The sequence below is a fragment of the Pinus tabuliformis genome, chromosome 5_1, assembly GCF_031772625.1.
Source record: "Pinus tabuliformis cultivar Carrire ecotype Pingquan chromosome 5_1, CPIR1, whole genome shotgun sequence".
NCBI classification, from domain to species: domain Eukaryota; kingdom Viridiplantae; phylum Streptophyta; class Pinopsida; order Pinales; family Pinaceae; genus Pinus; species Pinus tabuliformis.
Genome location: NC_142305.1, coordinates 420,933,603 through 420,948,131, shown reverse-complemented (window position 1 = coordinate 420,948,131; position 14,529 = coordinate 420,933,603). Strand labels below are relative to the sequence as shown.

Genomic DNA, 14,529 nt, shown 5'->3' with positions numbered 1-14,529 from the left:
GTATCCCCACTTTTAAAAATAGGGATAATCATGCTTTGAGTCCATGGTTTAGGGAACCTTTTCTTGACCGCTTGATTGAGAAGCTTGTGGATGTGGGGGATGAGGACAGGACCTCCAAGTTTTAGGATTTATGCCTCGTAACCTTCAATGTCATTAGCTTTCCCATTAGCCAAATGATTAATCCCAAAATCAATGTCTTCTAATGAGAAAACTTCTTTTGTTATCAACTAGTGCAGATTGATTCATCATGTTATCACTCTACTGAAATTATTTTTTTGGTTGTCTTTTAAGAGTGTAAATTTTTACTCTGGCCAGACAAATACTTTTCATCTTGGATTATTACCCTGTTTCCTTAAATCTAAAAAAACAAACTCTTAACTAAACAAAAACAATTTTAAAACATACTCACCACCAAAATTTTTCCCAAATCTTTCCCTAATTATTAAACTGTGCTATGTTTACTCTTTTCACTGCTTGCCAATGTATCTCTTTATGTGTCCCCATGAACCTCGACACCAAATTCACTGCATACATCATATCTGGCCTAGTGGCGGTCAAATACATCAAGCTGCCTATCATGCTTTTGTATAATGTCGGATTGAGATTGTTGCTGCAATATTCTTTGCTCAACTTCAACCCCATGACAGTTGGAGTTGGTGTGGGCTTGTTGTTTTGCATTTTAAACCTCTCCAAAATCTCTGCTACATACTTTGCTTGAGAAATAAAAATGTCATTTTTTGTTTGCTTCACTTCTATGCCCAAAAAATATCTTAACAACCCCAAGTCAGTCATTTCAAATTCACTCTTCATGACTTGTTTGAAATCAGCAATGAGAAAATCATCACTGCCTATAAAAATTAAATCATCTACATATAAGATGACAATAAGAATCTTACCATTGCTCTCTTTGATGTAGAGAGTAGGCTCACCGTCACACTTGTTGAAACCATTTTCCAACAAGTAGACATCTATCCTATTATACCATGCATGCAGTGCTTGCTTCAACCCATAAAGAGCTTTCCTCAACCAATACACTTTGTCTTCTTTGCCTTCTACCTCATAACCTGGCAGTTGCACAACATACACTTCTTCTTTCAGCATTCCATTTAAGAACACTGATTTTACATTCATTTGATACACTTCCCATTTATGTTGCGCGACAATTGCCACAACTATACGCATTGTCTCCATCCTTGTGATTGGCACAAACGTCTCTGAATAATCTCTTCCATGATGCTTCTTGTATCCTTTCACAACTAGCTTTGCTTTGGGCCTTTCAATATTTCCCTCAATGTTGCTTTTGGTCTTATAGACTCACTTTACTCCAATGACTTGTTTTCCTTGCGGCAAGTCCACTAACTCCCATGTATCATTATTTTCTATTCCTTCTATTTCTTCCTCCATTGCCGCAACCCATTTTTCTTCTTTGACTGCATTTTCAAAATATGTTGGGCCATCTACATGACAAAACAAAGAAAATAATGAATTCAGACCAGCACTACTATCAACCCCATCTTGCTCATAAATCTCATTTAAATTTTTGAATTTTGGTATTCTTGTGCTTGCTCAAGATGGGCTTGACATGTCACTTGGTGTTGGGATTTGTGGTGTGCTTAGAGAAGCACTTGCTTGACTGCATGACATTGTCATATTATTTGTTGATGGTGTTTCTTGTTGCCTGCTTTGTTGTGCTTGAATAGGAGTAGAGGGAGTCACTATTGAGGAATTGCTTGTTGATGTCAATTCCTGTTTGTCCTCATGTGGTATACATGCTTTAACATTGAATGTCTTCTCTAAACTTCCATCCCATGCTTCCTCTTCTATGAACTACACATCTCTGTTGATTATGACCTTCTTGGTTAATGGATTGTAGAGCTTATATGCCTTGGATTCATCATTGTATCCAACAAATATACATTTCTCTACCTTGCTGTCCAACTTCTTCCTCAACTCATTCGGGACATGTGCATATGCCACACAACCAAAGACTCTCATGTGTGTGACATTATGCTTTCTTCCACTCCATGCCTCTTTAGGAACTACGTTTTGGACACTTTTGGTTGGACATCTATTCAAGATATATGCTGCACATGCGACAACTTCAGCCCAATAATCATTTGGCAATTGCTTTGCCTTCAACATACTCCTTACCATTTCCATAATGGTCATATTCTTCCTTTCTACCACACCATTTTGCTAAATTGTATATCTTGTTGTAAATTTCTTGTGAATTCCATTGTTCCCTACAAAACCGTAGGAAATCATTTGACATGTATTTGCTACCTCTGTCAATCCTGAGGACTTTGATGTAGTGTCCACTTTGCTTCTCAACAAGAGCTTTGTATTGGCAAAAGTGCTCAAACACTTCACTTTTCTGTTTTAGGGGATAAACCCATGTCTTCCTTGTGTAGTCATCTATGAAGGTCAATAGATAGTGGTTACCACCAATTGATGATGTCTGCATTGGTCCACATAAATATGAATGGACAATCTCCAAAGATGCCTTTGCCCTTACTGACTTTCCTGCTAGAAATATCTCTCTATGTTGCTTGCCCAAGATACATCTTTCACATAGGTTGTTTGGTTTTTCTATGAGTAGTAATCCTTTCACCATGCCTTTCCTATGCAACAAATTCAAACCTCCAAAGTTGAGATGTTCAAATCTCAAATGCCATAACCAATTTTCATCTTTTATATCTGCTTGATAGTTCACTTGTGTGACAGTTACATCTTTTCTTCCATCGTCTTGTGAGTTCATTGATAGTTTCCTTCAAATCTGATCTTATCTTTAGGGGAAACATTCTATTATTTGTCATCTGAATATTTGCAATCAATTGTCCGCATGGAGGCCTATCCAAAATTGTGCACACATCATTTTTGAAAAAGACATTGTAACCCATTTGCCTGAGTTGTCCAATGCTTATGAGGTTATGCTTCAAACCAGGGACAAAGTAAACATCTGAGATGTACTTCTTCTCCACCTTCTTTGTTAGGATATTAACTCTTCCTTTACCCATGACAAAGACTTTGCTATTAGTCCCTAATGTCACTTCAGACTTCACACTTTCATCTAGATTGGAAAACATTTCTATGTTCCCTGACATGTGGTTGCTACACCCCAAATCTAGATACCATATATCACTTTGTTTTTCTTGTTCTACATTACAAGCTAAAAACATGCTATCATAGTTCTAATTTTCTTTTCTGAAATTTACACTTGGTTTGTTACTAATGTCATATTGCTTCTTTCTACATTCATTTGCATAATGACCATACTTCTTACAGTAATGACATTAGACTTGAGATTTATCATACCTCTGACCTTGTGCTTGATTTTGGCTTGGGCCTTGACTTGGATTTTGATTACTGCCTCTTCCACTTGACCTTGAAGGGTTGCTTCTTCCACCTCTGTGTGGGCTTCTTCCTCTTCCTCTAGCATATGATCTTGTTCTGCCTCAACCTTGACCAAAGGAAACTTGTGTCTTGAAGGCATCCTCCAATGAGAAGCTTGTTGCTCTATTCAATCTATGTTCATGAGAAATCAGTGATGCGTGAAGCTCATCGACCGAGAACTGTGAGAGATCCTTTATCTCTTTTATGGCCACAACAATGGCATCAAACCTTATTGGCAAACTTCTCAAAACTTTCTCAACCATTCTTATTTCAAGTGTCTCATCATAAGACCTGATTTGAGTAACCAACCCAATTACATGTGTAAAAAATGAGTCCACATTCTCAGACTCTTTCATACAAAATGTTTCAAAATCTCTTCTCAACATTTGCAGTTTTGATGTCTTGATTTTTGCCATGCCTTGGTAGAGGGTGTCCCATGCTTGCTTGGGCTTCGTTGTTGCTGCAACCCTTGGGAAAATACTTTCATGAACTTCTTGGAAAATATAAAATAGGGCTTTTGAATCCTAATTCCTATTTTCCCTTAACAAATCTCTTTCTGCTTGAGACAATGCATTGTATGTTGCTGCATCTGTTGGTTCCTGAAAACCATTCTCCACCAAATCCCAAATGTCTTGAGAAGAAAACAGGGCCTTCATTGTAATAACCCATTAGTCATAATTTTTGCCATTAAACTAAGATATCTAAAGATTAGTTAAGTTTTTTCTTGATGTTTCCATTTCTGAGTGAAAGATAAAACTTTCTACCTGCTGGTAAATACACTTCAAAAATTCTGCCCTCAAAACAATTTTCAATTGTTAGTAAAAAAACACCTGTTTTTACACTTAACAATATTTAACCCACTGTGATACCGTGTTAGAAAAATTTTATGGGGAGGCAAAATAGAGGAGTCTCACTTATAAATTTGGTCAACTAGCTCAGAAATAGGTTGCGGCGAGGATATCACAACAACATAGGGACTTAATTAAAACAGAAAATAGGTTGCGTCGAGGATATCGCAACCATTCCCACAACAAAACATATGTCCACACTTTATATTATATGTCAAAACATAACAAACTTACGGCTATTTACCTATCACTGTGGTTGCAGAGTCAACTTTATATTATATGTCAAAACATAACAAACTTACGACCATTTACCTATCACTGTGGTTGCAGAGTCAACTTCTGTAAAGCAGATCCACAATTTTCTCCTCACAAACTCTCGCTCTCTAAGTTTCCCAACAACATAAATGACTTTTACATTCATATTTATCTCAACATACAAATTTGACATTAATGCACCGAGAGAGAAAATAATTAATAAGAAACATGGGCGAATTTACATAGTAAATGATTTTCTAAACTTGTAGGTGTTGTGGAGTGTGGGAAATAGTTGCGGAGTGAATGCTTGCCCATACTTATTTATTAAACTTCATTAAATGCGTTAAACTCTCTGCTCTGTTGCGGAATGGTCAGGCATGTACTTCTGCTCTGACTTGAGTCCTTGGAAACAAAATCGCAACCATACAGTAGTTCACTCCGCAAGCCTGATGTTTGTCAGTGTTGTTTGGGATTATTATTTTGAACAGATTTGAAGGTTAATTTTTTTGCACTGCTTATCCTCTAGCTATATGTTAATTTTTCCTAAAAAAGACAGTAGTAGTTGACTTGGGCAAGCGTGGTTTTTATCAGTGTGTTTAAGGCGGTGGTTGGGATTATTATTTTGAACAGATTTGAAGGTTAATTTTTTTGCACAACTTGTTATCTAGCTATATGTTAATGTTTCCTTTTTGGAGTGGTCTAGGAAGGCAGAGGAATTGCTCGAACGACTAAACAAAATAAGGCAAAAAAATTTCAAAAAATCTTGTAAAGACATTGTTTGAATCATATTTTTGATGGTGGAAATGGATTCAACACTATCAAAAACGTTTAGAGCACCTAAAATTATGAATTTAGATACTTTTTACTTGGATTTAAAAAAATCCCCATTAGATTTTTTTAAAATATGACCGGAATTCCATAATTTTTAAGGCAAAAAAACATAATGGTTAGACTACGACATACTTTTTGACCATATAGCTTGAAAATTGTTTCCTTGTTAATGTGTTTATTGCGTCGAGAGAGACGCTCTACAAGCGAGTATGGGGTAAATTTATTGTGCATGACCAAACGAGTATGGGGTAAATTTATTGTGTATGACATGTATACGTAAAAGTAAAGATAATTGTAAACATTTAACATGTTATTTTTATTGCGTGGAGAAACCCTCTACAACCCAGTATGAGATGTAAAAGTAAACATTTAACATGTATTTTTTAAAATTTGACATTTTTAATCTAATGTCATCCTTATTTAAAAATCAATTTAATTATTATTATGTATAAACACAATATACATTTAAAGCATAAAAAAGTTTATGAACACTCAAAAAATAGTTATGATAAATAAATAAATAAATCAACTAAAGGTATGGTAAATAAATAAATAAATAAATAAACTAAAAGTATGGTAAATAAATAAAATCTCTTTTTATATTTACTCCACAAACCTCTTTATATTCAAAGAAACTTAAAAAAGAGGTTTTATTTAGGTGAAGTTTATGGGCTAATTACCATTTTAATACCATGGGCCAAATACCATATTTATAAAACAAGTATGATAAATAAATAAAAATTTAAATAAGCAAGAGTTATATATATATATATATATATATATATATATATATATGGAATGTAGCCTATTAGCATTGAGCCATGGTATTCACCTGTAATGTAGCCTATTTAAAGGGAGAATTAAATCTGCATAGATCCATCTTTATGTTGAAATACTACTTTCAACTGCAGCACCAATTAAAACAGGAGATCTAGACTAGATTTTTCCTTACACGATGCAGATTTTGTTTTTCGAGATCAAGGACATCAAACATTTAAGAATACAAAATCATGGCAGAGTTGGTAAAATAGTAAACATCATAATTTATTGTGGACATGGAGAATGTACCGCAACATCCAGAAATTTCAGGAATTAAACTTATTTGTCTGCTTCTCCATACCTTGTTTTAATTTCTAATTTTGTCATAAAATTTTAAGTAGTTTTTTTTTTTACAGTACATGTAATGTTTTTTTTATTGTTGTTGACTATGCAATGTAATGTAATACGCAGCAGCGAAAAGAATGAAAAAATGTTTTTACATACAGCGTGTTAATTTTTAGCAGAAACAGAGTGTGTGTGTAATGCACAACAGTGCAAAGACAGTGGGTTGATTTTCAGAGGAGACAGAGTATTTTGCTTTTTGTAATGCACAGAAGTGCAGACACAGTAGTGTCAATTTGCAGGCAGAGACAGAGTGAATCTTTGGAAGTGCATCTGAAGCGTTCCTAGTGTAATCCCTCTGTTAGAGGATTTCTTTTGTAACAGTCAGTATTGTTAATGAATACAAAGTTTTTTTTTTGCATTGCTGAAACTTTCTCTTTAGCAAATAGTTTCTCTGCGTCAAAAACATAGTGTTGCTGAAACTCTAGTTTCAACATTGCTGAAACACCGTTGCTGAAACTCTGTTGCTCAAACTCTGTTGCTGAAACACTGTATTCAGCAAACAATTTTTAGTTTCCTGTGTTAGAAACAGAGCATTAAAAACAGAGCATTATTCTTTGTTTGTCTGTTCAGGAATTATCAGAAATTCCCAACATGGTATCGAAGCTTGTCCAGGCTCTTTGAAGGCATCAAAGAAGTTGAAGGAAGGATTTCTTGCTACATCAGCTTCTCCAGAGTGAAGACTCAGTCAAGAAATAATCCAAGGTATTTCTCAAGTTAGTTTTCTGTGTTACTGTTGAGGACAGTCAGCTATTTTAAATACACAGTCAAGCATTTTGAAGGATAGTTAAGAGTACACGAATGGTTGGAGCCAACACTAACATGGGTATTTGTAATACTCAGCTCCCACAATTTAATGGAAAAAACTATGACTATTGGGCAATAACTATGAGAGCCTTGCTTCCCAAGACTTATGGGAATTTTTTGAGTATGGATTTGAAGAACCAGCAGACGAAGATGAGTTTAACAATTTGAATTAGGCATTGAAAGAACTGTTGAAGAGCAATAAGAAGAAGGATTCCTTTCCATCCACGTGTTTTAGGAACACTGCCCAATGACCTGTTTCACTATGGAGCTCATGAGAGTTTGTTTTAATCTTCGCTATATTAATTTTCTTCTTTGAGCTAGTTAAAACAGAGAGATACTTTTGATCTTCTAGGGTGGGGTTGATGAACTTCTTATAATAACTTAATTTTCTTTTAGTTGCTAAATCTTTCTCACACCACATTTTTTCTTTGAACTTAGAAGTAACATTATTTTTAATGTTATTAATGTTTTGCAATGCATCATTCTTGTTGATCTCCCAATGGTTTACCAGGCCCTGTGTCTTTATACCACCTTGGGTTGAGCCTTACGTGGTTTTGGTTGGAATTTAAAGCTAGTTTAGGAAGTCTATGATCTCCTATATTATTGAGTTTGTGCTTGTACAACAAAAGCCTAGTCATAGCTAGGCTCTTGATACGGGAAAGACCTACTTCTACAAGGAGAATAAGATAGGGTGTATTGCTGTTAATTTTTAGGGTATATGTTATAAAACGCTTCTTGGATTTGCTCAATCTTTCTCCAGGATTCTCTAGAGATGTTACAACCCCAGACCTCACATCCATATAAGATAACAAGAGTGACTAAAGTTTCAAAGAGAAACCTTTTTTCTTGTAGATCTTAGATTAACTATTTCATATACATTTTTTTAATCAAAATAAAAGCAATTTGTAATAATAATAATATTATAAGAATTAATGAAGTTAAAGTGTATAGAATATATTAAAATTAAAGAAATAGAATAAGAATATTCATTAAAATAAGTTTATTATTCTTATTTTTATTCATATTAAAATTAATTAATTAATTAAAATTTTAAAAATTAAATTAAAAATTTAGATATTTAAAATAAAATAAAATAAAAAATATTAAAATAAATAAATTAATTAAAATTTAAAATTATATTAAGAATTTTTTAATTAATAATATTTAATGATCAACCAAAAAAAAAATAAAAAAATAGAAAACTAAAATCCAAGTCCTACTTTGTGGGGATCATAAAAATCTAAGATCTACCAAAAACAATTCTCAATTTTTTTGATGCTGACGGCCAAAGGTTTGGTTATGGGTATTCCGGCGACAAACAAACCTAACATATTCTATTTGATTTGAAACGCCTGCTCAAAATATTATTATATTTATATTTTTCTGCACTCCTATGCATCCACCACTGCAGGTTATTCATTAATATAAATATAAATATAACAGTCAAATGCATCATCCACAAAAAAAGGGTTGGAAACCGGGAGTTGCCCGGCCAGTTGTGATGCAGGAGCATCTAGACCGGGCCAGCAATATGACGGGATGGTCACATGTTGTGGCTAAATGCAAGACTTGAGGAAGGCTTAGTTGTTAAATTTGTGTTAATTTCAATAAGGGTAGGTAGTTAAAAGTGGTCTAGTTTAGTTAAAAGATGATAAAGAATGAGTTGTAACTAATTCTTTCATGTATGGAAAGGGGTAGTTAGGTATGACTGAGATATAACTTCCTTTTGGGGAGGAGAGGGAAGTAAGGTTTTGGACGGCAAGAAGTTTGTAAGCCTGGGGGCATTTGAAAAGGGCCATCGATCCGACAATCTGGCCATGAACCAAGTGAGTTTTTGTAATTGATTACATTTGGCTAAATTGATGAGGAATTTGTTCTGGATATTCTGTGTGAATCATATATATATTCTTGGTTAAGTTCTGTTTAGAGAATGTTTAATTTACTGTGCAAAGCATATGAGGGAAGCGTTGTTCTTAATTAATATCAAATTATGTATTGAATGGAATTCAATCTACACATGCTAAAGGGGATGTAAGAAAAGGGACTGATCACTCTGGAGGAGGATTGAATCGAGGTTCGATTCAAGTTGGTATTCGTATATCGGCTTGGAAGGTCGATTTCCAGGTTAGCGCGGTGGAATTATGAACGAAGGGGTTTTGAATTCACTTACACTGTGATACTTGATTGATTGAAACCGTGTAAAACCCTGAAGGTTTGAATCAAATGTATGGTTATGAATGATGAAATCGATTTTAATATTAACTGGATTTTGGATCTGAATGTATCACGAAGGCGTTGTGAAAGGTGACTACGCAGAGATTGTCAATGTTGAAGTTCAGCAAGAAATTGATGACACTGTTTTTTTTTTATAGAGGCCGAGGTTCTGAAATCACTTGGCATGGGAATTGAACGGTTTTTTTAAAAAAGGACAGAACCCGTAGCATTGAGATTAAGACCAATCTGTAAGCATTTATTTTTGTTTTACTGATCTATAAATCTGAATGCTGTGATTGCTATAAATGAAAGTTGCAGAATGGTATTTATCAATTGAATGATCGAAGAACGAAGAGCAGTTTGACTGAATTGAAATGTCAGAGGTGCATAGTGAGTTGAAGCGGCTGGAGAGCCAACGGAAAATGGGTGCATAATGGGTACAACGGGAAAATGGTTACCATGAGACAAATGTTACTTGTGATTGGTGATAAACAGTGAAGAGCGCATATGAAATCTGGGTGTTTGAATTTAATAGAGATAAGCTCTCATATTATTATGAATTGCCAGGAAATACATTTTTGTATGCATAACAGAGTAGAGATTCTGGGTTTTGCAGGGGTAGAACTGCATCAAGTGGTATCAGAGCCGGAATAGCTCTGGGTGGAGATTTAAGTTTTCAGTTAAATTAATTGCATGTGATGAATGAATGCCAGATTTTGGAACTGATGAAGATTGCAGCGTAGATATGCAAGTGCAGTTGACGAAGTGAAGCAAGATCAACAGGATCTTGAAGGTGAGTTGTTAGATGATATTTTCTCTGGTTTGAAAGATGTTTGCAGAGTTCAGGTTGCAAGCAGATTGAAGAAAGTCTCAGCGGAAAGAAGCAGATCACAGCTGTAGAGCAGTGATAGAGGAGTCCAACAAAGGATTCTAAGTGAATGTGGCAGAACCTGAAGATTCAACAGAGGTTGAATAAAGTTGCAGATGAGCGAAGCCTGAAGGAGCAGTGGGGAAATGCTCGAAAGGTTCCAGTAGAGGACCAGTGATTACCAAAAGACCAGATCCGGAGGAAGGGATTGGTGAGGTAAGTGGCAGCAGAAGAGTTTGCTGTTGCAGAGGCTTGGTGCAACTCATAGGTGAGAAACTCATGGCGAGGAAGATGACTATTGAAAGTCATAAAGGAGAGAGCAGAGGTTCAGAAAGAGGCCACATTAGAAAGAGGGAGAAAGAGGATGCCAAGGTAAGTGGCATAAGACAACAATTGACAGATGAAGAGTATGAGAAAGAGAAAGCTGAGATAGCAGTGCAACTTGGGTTATTGATGGAGTTGTTACAGGAGAATATGAAAGACCAGAGACATGGTTGGACCATGAGGAAGAGACTGAAGTGGCAGAGGCTACAACACAAAGTAGATCAACAGATGAACATGCAGTTAACAAAAGAGCTGAGGAAGCTCAAGCAGATGATGAATATACAGTTGAGTCGTGAAGAACTCAGAGCAGCTGAGTTGAAAGCGGAGGTTTCCATTGGTGAAACATAAGAAGAGATCATTGATGATTTCTTGAACTATTGGGTAAATCCAGATCGGCTGGATATTAATGTAAAACCTTGTATTTTTGTAGCTGAAAATTGTGTTGTGACTACAGGTTTTACTGAGGAAGATGCGCGATCTTGTGAAACTGTCACAAGTATGGGGAAGAATCTTTCAGGAGATAAATACTCGGAAGAAGAAAGCAGCGGTGCGTTTGAAGCTGTTGCAATAGAGAGAGGAGCTCAAGAAGAAAGGATGAAGACAAAGATAATGGCAGATGCCGCAGGCAAATTTGTTCAGAGGAAAATGCTTGAAGAAGTAGGGGAAGCAGATGGAACAGATGAAGTTATCTGCAAGCCAGAGGAAGGAATATCTCTGGATGATGAGGAAGTGGTGAGATCGTGTGGGGGTCTCAAAAGTTCAGAAGAGAACTTGCGTCAACGCACTGAAATGTTGACACAAAGACTAGATTTAGAGAAACAGGTGACAGAAAATAAAACTGGTGGGAAAGACGCAAATAAGATAATTGATGCTCCACAACAGCTTGATGATCGTTTGTTGCATAAGCCCTTGGCTACGATGTTGCCACTCGAAGGAAGTTCAGAGGAGGTGCAACTTTCCAAGAGCAGCTTGAGGGAGACGAAAGAGGAGAGAGAATTGAGGATCCGGAGTCTGTTTAATTTCTTTGATGCAATGAACAGTGGGCACCTTGACAATTCGCAAATTGAGCGGGGTCTACAGGCATTGCGGATACCGGCCGAATATAAGTATGCCAAGGATCTGCTTCAAGTTAGCGATTCTAATCAGGATGGCCGTGTCGAGTACCAGGAGTTTTGGCGGTATATGGATGACAAGGAACTCGAGCTTTACCGCATTTTTCAGGCGATAGATGTGGAACACAATGGCTGCATTTTACCTGAAGAGCTATGGGAAGCACTCGTTAGAGCAGGTATTGAAATGAGTGATGAAGAACTTGCGCGTTTCGTGGAGCACATAGATAAGGATAATAATGGAATCATAACATTTGAAGAGTGGCGGGATTTTCTCCTTTTATATCCACATGAGGCAACCATAGAAAACATATACAGGTATTGGGAAAGGGTTTTCCCCATAGATATTGGGGAGCAAGCAGTTATTCCTGAAGGTATTGACAGGCACACACAAGCGTCCAATTATCTTATTGCTGGAGGGGTTGCTGGTGCTTTGTCTCGAACCGCCACAGCTCCTCTTGACCGTTTGAAGGTGATATTGCAGGTGCAGACATCAGGAGCTCATGTTATTCCAGCTATTAGTAATATTTTTAGAGAAGGTGGTCTTAAAGGATTTTTCAGAGGGAATGGAATTAATTTTCTGAAAGTAGCTCCTGAATCTGCAATCAAGTTTTTTATTTATGAAATGATGAAAGATTTTGTTGTTCACATAACTGGAGAAGAAAAGGAAGAAGCGCTGACAATAACAAGAAGTCAGCGACAGGATCAAGGAGGAAAAGAAAACAACGCCCATCAAGAAGCTAATGTATGGGAGAAGGAGTTAGAGTTGCTGGAGAAATGGCTAAAAGCACCAGTACCTGATGAAGACTACAAGAAGTTTGCAGTAAAAGAAGCAGAAGTAGGGGAGGAAGTTCACAACTGTGAACCAAGGCAAAGGAGCATTATTGGAATAGATGATGCAGGGGAAAAAATTGCAAACTCTTTGAAAGAGTTAAATCAACACACTGAAGTGTTGATGAAAGGAAAAAGTCCAGCACAGCAAGTTGAAACTCTGTTGAAAGGAGACACATAGTGTAGATGTGTGAGACAAAGGAAGATGCAACTGGACAACAGCGACCAGCTAGAGCAGGAAGGAGAAAATACAACAGTAATGGATGACTTCAGGAATCAGGAAAATATGCGCGGAAGGTGTGCGTCCCAAATATTATTACAAGTAAAAGATTTGCTGGAGGCGATGCCATCGTTGGTTGACATCAACATTCTGAACGGAAAGCGATTCACTGTTTGTGATGACATCCATGTTCAAGATATGCTTGCGCTATTCAAGTATATGTGTCCAACTGGACTCTATCTTGCAAGAGGAAACCGTGAAAGCAAGAGTATGAACCAGATTCATAGCTTTAAGGGCGAAGTCAAGTCCAAGTATAGTGGAAGCATGGTTGAGCTTTTCGCTGAAGTGTTTTGCCGCATGCTTTTGGCTCATGTCCTCAATGATAAGATTTTTGTTGTCCGCAAAAGTCCTTTTAGCGTTGATGATATAATACTGGAAGGTATCAAAGAAATTGTTCGATTCCGCGAGCCCCCTGAAGAGGGTTTGATGTGTGGAATACTTTGTAGCGATCCAGAGTGTGGACCCCGCAAACGAGAGGTTGGTTTGTCTTTTGGAGAAGACGTGACTAAAAGATTTCTGCAAGAAAACAATCTTGCGCAGGTGGTCAGGACTCATGAAGTTAAAGAAGAAGATTATGAGATTGAACATGATGGCAAACTTATTTCGGCACCAAACTATTGTGACCAGAGAGGGAAGATGCAGCCTAAACGGAGGAGCAGAGCATATGGACAACTCTAGGACAAAGTCTGGGATCCAGGAGGAATTTTATTTTCCTTTTGTTTCTTTTTGAAAGCACATGATCGAGAGATCATGAATGTTTTCAAGCGTGAGAGTCTGATGCAGGAGCATCTAGACCGGGCCAGCAATATGACGGGATGGTCACATGTTGTGGCTAAACGCAAGACTTGAGGAAGGCTTAGTTGTTAAATTTGTGTTAATTTCAATAAGGGTAGGTAGTTAAAAGTGGTCTAGTTTAGTTAAAAGATGATAAATAATGAGTTGTAACTAATTCTTTCATGTATGGAAAGGGGTAGTTAGGTATGACTGAGATATAACTTCTTTTTGGGGAGGAGAGGGAAGTAAGGTTTTGGACGCAAGAAGTTTGTAAGCTTGGGGTGTTATAGACATTTTTGTGCCTTACAGCATGAAGCATGAAATGTCCATAATCTAAGGGATCCAAAGTCCCTAAACATGATGTTCCTACCCCTAGAGGAACAAGGTCAGCAAACCACAGCACTTCAAATCAGTTCTCCACCTGAAAACGCTCAAAAACAAGCAATTTCGGGATCATGTCAACTGCTCCACTGAGCATCTGCGCTGAATGTCAACTGCTCCTCTCTGTACCTGCGCTGAATGTCAACTCTAATGAAGGCTACCTGCGTTGAGCGAGATTGGACAAATGGCACATTCATTTCTCAAGGTGTTAATGCCCAGGAAGCTTCCAAAATGACACTTGGATCAAGGAATTCGCCTTGTGATGAGTAAGAGGATCTAGAACTCCAAGTGGAAGCAAGGATCTCCAAGTGGACTCAAGAACTGAAGTATAACTGAAGAGGGAGAGGACACAAGTCAGCTTCACATCAGTCTCAAGCTGACTCATCCTTTCTCCTTTTCTCCTATATATAGAGCTCTCTCATGAGGTCTATGGAGGCTGGAATTTTGTGAATG

General features: G+C 36.9%; 1 pseudogene; it reads left to right on the top strand.

The window, feature by feature from the left end:
* Nucleotides 1-12,846: 12,846 nt before the first annotated feature.
* Nucleotides 12,847-13,599, top strand: LOC149165284 (serine/threonine-protein phosphatase 5 pseudogene; annotated as a pseudogene).
* Nucleotides 13,600-14,529: the final 930 nt, after the last annotated feature.